General features: G+C 47.7%; 1 long non-coding RNA gene across 1 annotated transcript; it reads right to left on the reverse strand.

Annotated features, from left to right (window-relative positions):
- Positions 1 to 4,313: 4,313 nt before the first annotated feature.
- On the reverse strand, positions 4,314 to 11,474 carry LOC132659049 (uncharacterized). The gene is made up of 2 exons (XR_009598969.1): positions 11,334 to 11,474; positions 4,314 to 6,216 (listed from the first exon to the last, which is right to left on the reverse strand). It is a non-coding gene; the product is annotated as an uncharacterized LOC132659049 (long non-coding RNA).
- Positions 11,475 to 13,759: the final 2,285 nt, after the last annotated feature.

Below are 13,759 nucleotides of genomic sequence, written 5' to 3' on the forward strand. Positions count from 1 at the left end.
CAGTCCACAGGGTCGCAAAGAGTCGGACACGACTGAGCGACTTCACTTTCACAGATTCATCGACCGTTCATACACCTTTGCACAAACACTTATTGGACTCCTTTGCCCATTTTTAAAAATTGGGTTGCTTTTGTTTAGCTGTTGTTGTTCCCTTGGAGAAGTTCTTTACATATCGTAGGTATGAATCTCTTATTAGATCCACAGTGTGCAAATATTTTGCCCCAATTCTGGGAGTTGTCTTTCTCCCTCCTGAGTGCCTTTTGATGCACAGAAGTTTCTAGCTGGGGCGCAGTCCCATTTACTTATTTATTTTCCTTCTGCTGCCTTCGCTTTAGGGTCATGGGATTTCCAGGTGGCTCAGATGGTAGAGAATCTGCCTGCAATGCAGGAGACTCTGGTTTGATCCCTGGGTGGGGAAGATCCCCTGGAGAAGGGAATGGCTGCTGCTGCTGCTGCTGCTGCTAACTCGTTTCAGTCGTGTCCGACTCTGTGCGACCCCACAGATGGCAGCCCACCAGGCTCCCCCGTCCCTGGGATTCTCCAGGCAAGAACACTGGAGTGGGTTGCCATTTCCTTCTCCAGTGCATGAAAGTGAAAAGCCTTGGGAATGGCTACCACTCCAGTACTCTTGCCTGGAGAATCCCGATGGACAGAGGAGCCTGGCAGGGTACAGTCCAGGGGGTCGCAAAGAGTTGGACATGACTGAGCGACTAACGGGTACCTAGCATTAGTATCATAGCCAGAAATTATCGCTAAGCGTTTGAAAACGTTTCTTCTTCTTCTTTTTTTTTTTAATGAAAGCTAAATGTGTGAAGAACGGACTCACTGGAAAAGACCTTGATGCTGGAGAAAGATTGAGGGCAGGAGGAGAAGGGGACGACAGAGGATGAGATGGTTGGATGGCATCACCGACTCAATGGACATGAGTTTGAATAAGCTTCAGGACTTGGTGATGGACAGGGAGGCCTGGTGTGTTGAGGTCCATGGGGTTGCAGAGTCAGACTTGATTGAGCAACTGAACTGAACTGAGCTTAACATGCACCCAGAGTGGAAAACGTAAGCTCTGGTTGGACGTCTCTCTCCCCAGGAATCCCTGAGTCCGATCACCTGCCCAGACATCTAAGCACAGTTGCCCCTTCCTTAGCTGTGCTACAGCTCATCGCCAAGAAGACAGCGTTCCCCGGGACGCAGCAAGACCCACCGATTTTGGCAGGAGTACAAGCGGTCACCGCAGACCCTTCCTTCACTCCCCAGGAAATGACTTGACAAGGAGGCCTTCTAACAATAGCTCCGCTGTACTTCCCATCGGCCAAGCATGGCAAATGCTCCCGGTATCAGTTTGGGAAACTTCTCTGTGGTTTTTTTTTTTTTTTTTTTTTTTATCTCTCCAAGTTTTTTCTTTTTCCAGAGAAATGAGTAAGTCTGGACTGCCAGCGAGACCTTCTTTGTCGCTCCAATACGTTATCTTAAAAGAGGATGCTTTTGCAAAAGCATTTTCCGACAGGCTACCTATCCCCTCCCCGCGCCACCACCCCCACCCCCTCCCCGCACCCAAAGCCGGTGATATTTGGAGGTTTTACAAGGACGATATGAACGCCCCCAGGGAGGGTTTTTGCTACAAAGGCGGTAGATAAGAGCGATAAAGGGTGTAAGATCTCCTCCCAACTCTCTGCAGACACCACAGGCTTCAGTCTTAGCAGTGCTGTGCCTGCCTTTTCCAGACCCAGTTACGTCACCTCCCCTGGAAGGGCTGGGACGCAGCTGTCTGCCCAGAGGCGCAGAGCAGAGTGCAAACCTCCAAGATGATAAATCTCCAAGCTTACTGTGTCTGATACCTGAGCTGTCTGCCCGCACCATCCGTCCCAGGCAAGAACTCATTCCTGCCTCGTGACTTTCAGGGACTGTGTTTCCGTGGAGACGGAGGCGGGGGTGACTTTAAAAAGGCGAGAGTTGCAAGTTCAGTTTTTGCTGTTGGTGTTGTTCAGTTGCTCAGTCGTGTCCGACCCTTTGAGACCCCATGGACTGTAGCACGCCAGGCTTCCCAGTCCTTCACTTCCTCCCAGAGTTGGCACAAACTCTCCTGTCTATCAAGTCGGTGATGCCATCCAACCATCTCATCCTCTGCCAACCCTCTTCTCTTGCCTTCCATCTTTCCCAGCATCAGGGTCTTCTCCAGCGAGTTGGTTCTTCACCATCAGGTGTGAGGGGCAAAATGAGGGCTGAGACAGCGCCTCACATAGTTCTGAAACCGCTCCAAACTGGCAGGGGAGGAAGATCGATACGTATGTGATCTTGGCCAAGGGGGATGTTCACGCAATAACAACTTTTGTAGAAAGTTTTTGTGGGTCTTCTGAAATTTGTGCTAGTCACAAGGAGGAATCATCACTGTGAAGGATTTTAGTGTTTTTTCTAGATAGGATGAGATACAAGAATTGGGCTCATGAAATTAGCTCCTGAAAAACATCTAAATATCTGAAAACCTCTCATGCCAGTTTTTCCAGGAGCACAAATGCCCTATTCCCGCTCCCCAGCCTCAACTCCTTTCAGGGGATGTTGAAGGTCGGCAGCGGCAGCAACGCTTGATTTAATCTTTGTAGAGGTGTCAGTTTGCAGCTGACACGGGGAACTCTTAACACAGCTGTGCATGGTAGCCGTAACTGACTAGGACCTACATGCAAAATAATGGTCACCGTGATGCAGCTTTTCCTTTGGATCTGAATTGCATTCCCCAACCCCACCCCTGCCCCAAATATACCTCTGCCAGGAGCTGGTTTTGTTGCTCAGTCGTGTCCAACTCTTGCGACCCCTTGGACTGCAGCCCACCAGGCTCCTCTGTCCATGGGATTCTCCAGGCAAGAATACTGGAGTGGGTTGCCATTTCCTTCTCCAGGGGATCTTCCCACCCCAGGAACTGAAGCTGGGTCACCTGCGCGGCAGGCTGATTTCTCACCAACTGAGACAGCAGGGAAGCCCTGATGCAAAGCTATGTGAGCAGTGGGACAGAGCTACCCATTGAGGACTTAACAAGCATTCACAATGTAACAGTTGAGAGCTAATGCTTCATTTGGCGGGAATTTTTAGGACTTTAAGCCTGAGAGTTGGCATCTCAAATGGCCCTGAGTGCACTGCTCCAAGGAGGCAAGGGGAGGAATCAGATGGTAGAGAGGTTTTGCAAGAAAGGGCAGGCAGTCTGAACATCAAACGATCATTCTTAACGGAAGGAAGATCAGATATCTCGTTAGGGAATGGAGTGTGTTTCTGTTTACAGGAAGATGTAAGGGTCTAGGCTCGATGGAATCATTCCTTCGATCTGTACCACAGCTGCAGAGGAGCCTCCAGGTGGCTCAGAGGTAAAGAGTCTGCCTACCAGTGCAGGAGATACAAGAGACACAGGTTCGGTCCCTGGGTCCAGAAGATCTGCTGGAGGAGGAAATGGCAACCCACTCCAGTGTTCTTGCCTGGAGAATCCCATAGACAGAGGAGCCTGGCGGGCTACAGTCCATGGGGTGACAGAGAGTCAGACGCCACTGAGTACACAGCTACGTGGGGCCAGTATCCTGTGTCTTCGAATCCTGAGCTTCCTCAGGGCTCACTGGCTCACCATCCACGGTGGCTGCAAGAGCTAATGACTCAGCTCAGTTCAGTCCCTCAGTCGTGTCCGACTCTTTGTGACCCCATGGACTGCAGCACGCCAGGCCTCCCTGTCCATCACCAACTCCCCGAGTTCACCCAAACTCATGTCTATTGAGTCGGTGATGCCATCCAACCATCTCATCCTCTGTCGTCCCCTTCTGCCCTCAATCTTTCCCAGCATCGGGGTCTTTTTCAGTGAGTCAGCTCTTCGCATCAGGTGGCCAAAGCACTGGAGTTTCAGCCTCAGCATCAGTCCTTCCAATGAATATTCAGGACTGATCTCCTTGCAGTCCAAGGGACTCTCAAGAGTCTCCTCCAACACCACAGTTCAAAAGCATCAGTTCTGATGACTGTGACACCCTTTCCTTAGTGATACGGCAGGAAATATTCCATTTCGCACCATGGATCTCCTGACCCTGAGTTTAACCATACGTTACATTTGGAAGGGCATAGAATCTGTTCCTTATCTTTCTGAGAGGTCACTGTGAGCTATAGGAGGATGGTCGATAGAAGCGATGAATTTGGGCCTCAACACTCTCTATATCTCTGCGTGTTTATGAGACACTGTTCATTTTAGACGAGATTAACCAGCATGCACATGAGATACCCAATGTCATCTTAATGCCCTGAAGAGAAACCCGTTGGCAATACCAATCTCATAATATTTTTGATGACACTCATTGCTTGTGGCTGTGTTTATTGCCTGAAGTTTCAGATACGATCTCTAGGCACTGAAGTTACGTTTTCATGTATCTGTCAGACATTTATCTGCGTAAACATTTTTTTTTTCCCCCTCTTGGAAATATGTTTGAAGGTGTGGAGTAACTCAGGATTTATTAACATAAACCTTTCACGGCGTCCTTTCAAAAGTGTCTGTTCTCAACGTAAAAGCAAATGCTGCTGAGATGTGCTGTGAGCTTCACAAACGACGGACATTTTAATGAGCTGGTTCTTTTCCTTGTCATCTGGAACGGCATTTGGGGAGTGGAAAAGAATGCAGGATAAATGGAGGTGAGAAGGAGGCTGCTTTTTGAAAACGTTTTATCTCGTATTGGGGTGCAGCTGACTGACAATCTTGTGATAGTTTCAGGTGGGCAGTCAAGGGTCTAAATTGTCCATATACAAGCACCCATGCTCCCCCAAACTCCCCTCCCATCCAGGCTGCCACGTGACATGCAGCAGACTTCCCTGCAGGTCCTTGCTGGTTCTCCATGTTAAATACAGCAGTGTGTCCATCCCAAACTCCCTGACGATTCCTTCCTCCATCCTTCCCCCTGGGAACCATAAGGCTATTACAGAGTATTGAGCAGAGTCCCCTGTGCTGTCCAGCAGGTCCCTGCTGGTTCTCCATGTTAAATACAGCAGTGTGTCCGTGTCCATCCCAGACTCCCTAACTGTCTCTTCCCCCATCCTTCCCCCTGGTGACCATTGGGTTATTACAGAGTATTGAGCAGAGTCCCCTGTGCTGTCCAGCAGGTCCTTGCTGGTTCTCCATGTGAAATCCAGCAGTGTGTCCATGTCCATCCCAGGCTCCCTGACTATCCCCTCCCCCATCCTTCCCCCAGCAACCACAAGTTCACTCTCTAAATCTGTGAGTCTGTCTCTGTTTCGTAAGTAAGTTACTTGGCATCATGTCATTTTAGATTCCATATATAAGGGATGTCATACCATATTTCTCCTTCAGGAGACACGGCAGTGTTTTCGAGGATACACAGAGACAGGTAAACGTACCCATGTTCATAAACACATACATGGATAACGTCATGCCGTGACACGCATGCCTACACTGACACACCGGTACATGTACAGGCGTGCATTCACTCAGAAACATGCAGAAACACACGCACATCTACAGATGCACACTGATGCGTGTACACGTTTACACACAAACGGAACACATGCATGCATACAAACACACACGCACACACACACACACACACACACCCAGGCACACCAAGGTGAAAGACAGTACCCAGGTCAGAACCAGATGGGGGATGCGGCAGAAGGGGCCCGCGGCTGGCACCGCCTGGAACAAAGAGCCAGGAGACAAGCAGGCTGCAGCCTGCAATTCAGAAGACCTGTGTTCAATCCCTGGGTCAGGACAATCCCCTGGAGGAGAGAATGATAACCCACTCCAGTGTTCTTCCCTGGAGAATCCCACGGACAGAGGAGCGTGGCGGGCTACAGTCCACAGTGGGGTCGCAAAGAGCCGGACACGACTGAGTGGCTAACACTTCAGCTTTTACTAGCTTGGCAGGGAGGCTTTGCGGAGACTCTGAGTGTCCCTGACTACGAAGTTTGGGGTGGGCTTCTGGCCCCGCCCCCAGGAGCAAGGGAACGCTCCCAGGAACCCGTGTAGGCTGTGTTTCTTCATTCTTCGGCGTTTGCTTTTGCCCAGAGGACCAGTGAACCTGTGTCTCTCTGGTTTCCTTTGTGCAGGTGCCGGGGTGGGTGGCGTTCTGCGATTAATTCCACCTGCCTAGACCCCGTCAGGCTTTGACCCGCTGCTCTGGCGGGTGGGAGCGCTGTGCTGTGTTCACGGTGGGAGGGGATCCTCTCATCAGGTGCTCCCGGAGTTGACATCTGAAAGATTAATGGCGCAAGAGGACCGCGTCACAGAGAGAAAGGGCTCAGGGACATTGTGCGGCTGCCATGCTGTGCTGGAGTTTTAGTTCTGGACGGATGTAGCCCTACATGTAACGGACCTGCTGGGACTTGGCATGAGCTTCGCGTTTTCACGTCTCAAATTTTAATGAGCATGGCTTCAATATATAATGCATGCGTGGCTCCAAAGAACTAATGCAGCAGCACGAGAGAGACCTAGAAAATACTTACTATCTATCTGTATCTATCATTCTAAGTCCCTACTTATCATATCTACCTACCTACTATCAATCTACCTACCAATAATATCTACCTACCTACCTACGGATCATATCTACCTACCTACCTACTTACCTATCAATCTACCTACCAATAATATCTACCTACCTACTGATCTAATCTCTCTACCTACCTACTTCCTTAACTATCTACCTACCTACCTAAGTATCTATCTACCTACCTGTCATATCTATCTGTCCTTCCATTTACCTACCTACCTATGACATCACACGTACCTACCTACCACACCTATCTATCTAAGCATCTTATCTTTCTACCTACGTACCTATGACATCTATCTATGTATGTACACGGAACAACAGACTGGATCCAAGTCAGGAAAGGAGGATGTCAAGGTTGTAATACTGTCACCCTGCTTGTTTAACTTGTATGCAGATTATATCATGAGAAGTGCTGGGCTGGATGAAACACAAGCTGGAATCAAGATTGCCAGGAGAAACACCAATAACCTCAGCTACGCAGATGACACCACCCTTCTGGCACAAAGTGAAGAGGAACTAAAGAGCCTCTTGATGAAAGTGAAAGAGGAGAGTGAAAAAGTTGGCTTAAAGCTCAACATTCACAAAACGAAGATTATGGCATCTGGTCCCATCAATTCATGGCAAATAGATGGGGAAACAGTGGAAACAGTGTCAGACTTTATCTTTTTGGACTTCAAAATCAGTGGAGATGGTGATTGCAGCCATGAAATGAAAGGATGCTTACTCTTTGGAAGAAAAGCTATGACCAACCTAGACAGCATATTAAAAAGCAGAGACATTACTTTGCAGACAAAGGTCCGTCTAGTCAAGGCTGTGGTTTTTCCAGTGGTCATGCATGGATGTGAGAGTTGGACCATAAAGGTGAGCAGTGAAGAACTGATGCTTTTGAACTGTGGTATTGAAGAAGACTCTTGAGAGTCCCGTGGAGTGCAAGGAGATTCAACCAGTCTGTCCAAAAGAAAATCAGTCCTGAACATTCATTGGAAGGACTGATGCTGAAGCTGAAACTCCAATACTTTGGTCACCTGATGTGAAGAGCTGACTCATTGGAAAAGACCCTGATGCTGGGAAAGACTGAAGGCGGGAGGAGAAGAGGGCGACAGAGGATGAGATGGTTGGATGGCATCACCATCTTGATGGACATGAGTTTGAGCAAGCTCTGGGAGTTGGGGGGAGGCCTGGTGTGCTGCAGTCCATAGGGTTGCAAAGAGTCAACACAACTGAGCAACTGAATTGAACTGATGTATGTATCCATCCTTGTACCTACCTACGTATGACATCTATGTCTATCTACCTATCGTATCTATCTTCCATCTACCTACCTGCCTATGACATCTATCTATGGATCTTACCTACCTACCTACGACATCTATCCATCTCTGTATCTTTCTACCTACCTACCTACGACATCTATCTATGTGTCTGTCTTTCTATCTGCTTACCTATCTATCACGTCCATGTATCTATGCACCTATGGACGGACGGATAGATTACATGGAGAGAGAGAAGACAGGTAGCTAAATCAGGGTAGGTAGATACATACTTAGATGATGGATGGATAATAGGTAAATGATGTATAGATATCTATCAGCTCAGTATCTACCTAGCTACCTCGATCTATTTACCTATCTGCTTTCTCTCTCCATATAATCTATCCATTCACCCATCCATTAATCTGGTTTTCGTCCATTTATCTATCTGTCCATTCATCCGTATCTATGTATCTATCCATCCTTGACCTCCTTTTCCACCCCTTCATATACCCATGTATTCACCTACCTATCCATCCATCTATCCATCAACACCTATCTATCTATTAATATCATCTACCTACTTATCGTCTCCATTATCTTTCTGCTTCTCTACTTACCTATTCTAACATGTATGCATAAACTATATCTCTCTATTTTATCATCTACCTATAGCTATCATCTATATACTTCTTTGTCCATCATCTGTCTCAGATATCATCTTTTCATCATTTATCATCTATTAAGGATTTATCATATATCTGGGTTTCCCTGCTAGGTCAGTTGGTAAAGAATCCACCTACAATGCAGGAGACCCCAGTTTGATTCCTGGGTCGGGAAGGTCCCCTGGAGAAGGGATGGGCTACCCACTCCATATTCTTGGGCTTCCCTTGCAGCTCTGCTGGTAAAGAATCCACCTGCAACGTGGGGGACCTGGGTTTGATCCCTGGATTGGGAAGATCCCCTGGAGAAGGGAAAGGCTATCCACTGCAGTATTCTGGCCTGGAGAATTCCATGGACTGCATGGTCCACGGGGTTGCAAAGAGTCGGACATGACTGAGCGACATTCGCTTTCACTGTTTCAGTACCATCGATCTAGCATGTATCATTCATCTATCACCTACTCATCTAATCTCTCACCTACCCATCCACCTGTTGGTCATGTATCATCACTGCTTTGGAAATGGCTTCAGTATGTTGTCAACTGGAGCTCTCACATACACAGGTTCCATTTTGGTTAAGCACTCTGTAGTGTGAGTTACACACAACTTCAAAGAATAGTGGAGGTCAACCCTTAAGAATTTCCTAGGTGTACAGGAAGAGGCCCTGGAGAAGGAAAAGGCAACCCACTCCAGTATTCTGGCCTGGAGAATCCCATGGACAGAGGAGCCTGGCGGGCTACAGTCCACAGGGTCGCAAAGAGGCAGATACATCTGAGCAACTGAGCACAGCATAGGAAGGGGACGGGACACGCAAGCCCACGGCCTTCCTTTTCTGAAGGGGGACACCCAGTGGCTGTGACGCACCCAGCTGGATCTGTCCTATGAGTTTTCTGAAACTGCAGTGACCGCTGTACAGCCTAATATCCTCATGAACCATCTGGTCATCGGTATGCATCGACCTGAAGACTTCCCTGGTGCCTCAGTGGTAAAGAATCCAATGCCGATGTAGGAGGTGCGGGTTCCATCCCTGGGTTGGGAAGATCCCCTGGAGGAGGAAATGGCAACCCACTCCAGGATTCTTGCCTGGAGAATCCCATGGACAGAGGAGGCTGGTGGGCTACAGCCCCTGGGGTCGCAAAAGAGTCAGACACAACTCAGTGCGTATGCAAGAAATGCACCAAGCTGACTACAACGCCACATATCCGATGCGGACACGCCTCCCTGAGTCTCCAGCTGCTTTTCGCATTCCATTTGTCTGTGACACGCACCTGGAGCGCCATTCAGGCCCAAGGGGCCAGGAAAAGAATGACCTTCCCTGCGTGTGCAGGAAACGCCCGCTTCCCTTGCAGGAGGCGACAAGCCTGTGATTTACATCTTCAAGCTACCACCATCTTTGGAACAAACAACTATATTTAAACCAATGTATGCAGGGAAAAAAAAAACATGTTAAAATATACATCTAAGAGTTATGGGGAAACAATACCTGATTGTCACGACTTCTGGTTCATACCCACCTAATGTAATTTCTCTGACAATTGCAGGAAGGAAACTCAGCTTTAGAATTTCCCTGGGAGCACGGGAGTGACTTTAGAACAAAAGTGCTTTAAAGTTCCCTGACAGGAGTGAGTTAAGAACCACGATTTTTATTGTCTAGGAAAATAACTTTTGATTCAGGATACCAAAAAAAAAAAAAAAAGGACCTAGTTTTACTTTTGCGAATCTGCATCTGAGTGTTTTCCTAACAGAAAGATTTCCAAGAAAACCCCTCTTTTCTGATGTGCACTTTCTTTCCCTATGTGAAACTTTTCTTGGAAGTTCCTCGCTGGACACTAGAATTTTTGAGTTGACACCGAGCTAGCAGGGTTCGTCTGGGGACCCTTGGACTTCCCATAAAGAGGGGTCTCCAGGCTTTCATGAATAAAGCGTTCCTGCCAGACCTTAACTGTGAGTCTACCCTCAATTTTGTCCTTATTATGGCATCACAGACTCAATGGACGTGAGTTTGGGTAAACTCTGGGAGTTGGTGACAGACAGGGAGGCCTGACGTTCTGCAGCCCACGGGGTGGCAAAGAGTTGGACACAAGTGAGCGACTGAGCTGAACTGCACTGAGTAACCTCTGAATGTGAGATCGTCACATGTCTTATTCCCTAATTTCTCCCTGTCCAATTGCATCTGAAAAGTTGTGATGCGCTCTGCTGCAGCAGGAATTCAAATCTTCCACCTCTAGCGAAATGGTGTGGAGCGCAAGTCACTCAGTCGTGTCTGCATCTTTGCAACCCCGTGGACTATACAGTCCATGGAATCCTCCAGGCCAGGATACTGGAGTGGGTAGCCTTTCCCTTCTCCACAGGGATCTTCCCAACCCAGGGATGGAACCCAGGTCTCCCACATTGCAGGTGGATTCTTTACCAGCTGAGCTGCCAGAGAAACCCAAGAATACTGGAGCGGGCAGCCTTTCCCTTCTCCAGGGGATCTTCCCAACCCAGGAATTAAACCAGGGTCTCCTGCATTGCACACAGATTCTTTACCAGCTGAGCCACCAGGGAAGCCCACCCCACCTCTAGAGTGTTCCCTACAGGTGGAATACTAATCTTCATCAGGTAATGTGGGCTTCCCCGGTGGCTCAGTAGGTAGATAGCAAGATACGGGTTCGATCCCTGGTCCAGAAGATCCCACCTGCCTCGGAGCAACTGAATCCATGCAGCGCAACTGTTCAGCCTCTGCTCTGGGGCCTGGGAGTGGCAACTTGGACCTACAGTCCAAGCTCCACAGCAAGAGAGACCACTGCAAAGAGAAGCCTGCACAGCAAAACCAGAGAAACCCCCCCCCCCCCCCCCGCACACAGCAGTGAAGACCCAGCACAAACAAAATAAATTAATTAATTATTAAAAAAAAATCATACCGTGTCAAGTCTGCATGGGCAGAACCGAGGGGCAATCTGATTGACCACCTGACTTGCGATGGCCCCTGCAGCACTGTGTCCAAGAAACGAACCGCCACCTCACCTGAGGGCTGTCTCCTTTCCCGAAGCAGAACGTGTCCTACTCTCAACACGGTTCCAGCATCCACAGGATGTTCCCGTTTCCTACGGAAGTGCTGTGTGCGCTTAGTCCTGTCTGACTCTTTGCAACCCCACAGACTCTGCAGCCCGCCAGGCTCCTCTGTCCACGGGGTCTCCCAGGCAAGAACACTGGAGTGGGTTGTCACTGCCTTCTCCAGGGGATCTTCCCGACCCAGGGACAGAAGAAGCTGTGTCTCTTGACGCTCTCTGCACCAGCAGGTGGGTTCTTTACCACTAACGCCATCTGGGAACCCCTTGAGATCTCGTTTCCATTTTTACTCAACTGCTGCCCACAAGCAGTACATTGTCCTGTATGCCCGAGGTGATCAAACAGTATTTGTGCAACTGATGTGCTGAATTCCAAGCCCTGTCTTATGTGATGAATGAATCCACTTCACATTCACCCAAGGAGCGGACATCATAAACAGTAAGAGTTCTCAGTTTCATTTTTTTTTCCCATCTTTTTTTTTTTTTTTTCCAGCCCTCCAAACTCAAGGGAACAGCTGCTCATCTTGGGAAAAGCTGAAGGTAGGAAGAGAAGGGGATGACAGAGGATGAGATGGTTGGATGGCATCACCGACTCCACGCACAAGTTTGAGCGACTCAAGGCACATGAGTTTGCGCAAACTCTGAGAGATGGTGAAGGGCAGGGAAGCCTGGTGTGTGTTGCAGTCCGTGGGGTCGCAAAGGGTTGGACACAACTCAGCAACTGAACAATGACGACAAGGAGAAAGTTAACTGTATTTTCTTTGGACAACTTCTCTCTCGTATTTTCTTGGTTGTCAGCGGCCAACGTATTCTGTTCTCTGAAATACTCACAACTCCTTTCCCCTGTGGGAGCGGGGAACTGCTTTCTCAGCTATGTTCCCAGGATCACTGTTTCTCCTGTTTCAGCATCTTTTTTTTTTTTTTCCTCTCTCTTCGGTTCACAAACACCGCTGAGCAACAGTGACGAGTTCGGTTCAACATTCCAATCCGTTTTCATAATCCTTTCTGACTTTTCTCGAGAAAGCAAGAGATGGTTAAGTGCTTCCAGACCTGGGAATGTGCTCTGCTGGGACTATCCTAGGAGAAATGTGGAATATTCTCGGGTTGTTCCCTGAAATCCAGCTCATGGTCTCCGGTGGAGGCTGAGTATGCTTACTGGAAAAGAACACTAGTCACATTCGGCCAGAGCAGCTTGCTCTCTGAGCTGTTTCATCGTCATCTTTGGCAAAAGATCAAGCGATGCGTGTCAAGGTGACTTCTAACTAGCCACTGGCAAGATCCAATCTCTCTAGCTCTTTTCTTTTGGGACACCCCATTTTCCTGCCTTAAAACTTTGTAAATCAATGACACACATATATAACCATGGCTGATTCATGTCAGTGCATGGCCAAAAACACTACCACATTGGAAAGTAATCAGCCTCTGATTAAAATAAATAAATTACAAAACAAAAAACTCTGTAAATCAAGTGAATTTTGCTCTTCTATTCTGCTCTCTTTCCCTCATTCTATAACCGTGCCCCCTTTTGGGGAAAGTTCTTTTTTTTTTTTTTTTTTGCTCCAGCTTTCTTTATTTGGGCTTAGACATAATAATAAATTAAACCGTATCCATCTTCTGCCAAGTATACCAAAACAAGGTTTTCTTCTTTCACAGTTGTACTCAATTGCCTCAAAGTTACACACATAATGAACAATTAGAAAACCACTGGAGTTGAGCAGAAGATAAAAACGCTCCGGGCTCCTTCTTTGAGCTAAAAACAAAAAATAACTCTTACGTAAAATATCTGCTGGTAAATTAAGACCAGGTTTCGTATTATTTTGGTTGATTCTAAGTCAGAGGCCGTTCAGTCGAATTCTGAAAACTTATATCCCTTCTCCGAAATTTCTGCTGACCTCTAAAATTCCTCATCCTAAGTCTAAAAAGCTGTAAAAGAGTCTACGGAAAACTGCTGTGTATCCGTTTTGATTCCCAGCACAGAATACTCGAACAAACTCAGTTTATCAGGTCAGAAGTTCCCCCATGTATTTTTCCAGTCTCTGAAATTCTATTTCCAAATCACTTTTCTTAGAGAAGCAATTCAAAGATTTACATTTCCTTGTAAGAAAAATGTACTCCAATTAGTATTGCTTTCTTTCTTTTTGGCGGTGACACATGGCGTGTGGGATCTTAGTTCCCTGACCAGGGCCTGAACCCACGTGCAATGCAGTGGAAGCCGAGTCCAAACCACTGGACCAGCAAGGAAGGCCACATTCACCCTAATTAACAGGACTGTGAGTGCA

This window comes from Ovis aries, chromosome Y (assembly GCF_016772045.2).
Source record: "Ovis aries strain OAR_USU_Benz2616 breed Rambouillet chromosome Y, ARS-UI_Ramb_v3.0, whole genome shotgun sequence".
Taxonomy (NCBI): domain Eukaryota; kingdom Metazoa; phylum Chordata; class Mammalia; order Artiodactyla; family Bovidae; genus Ovis; species Ovis aries.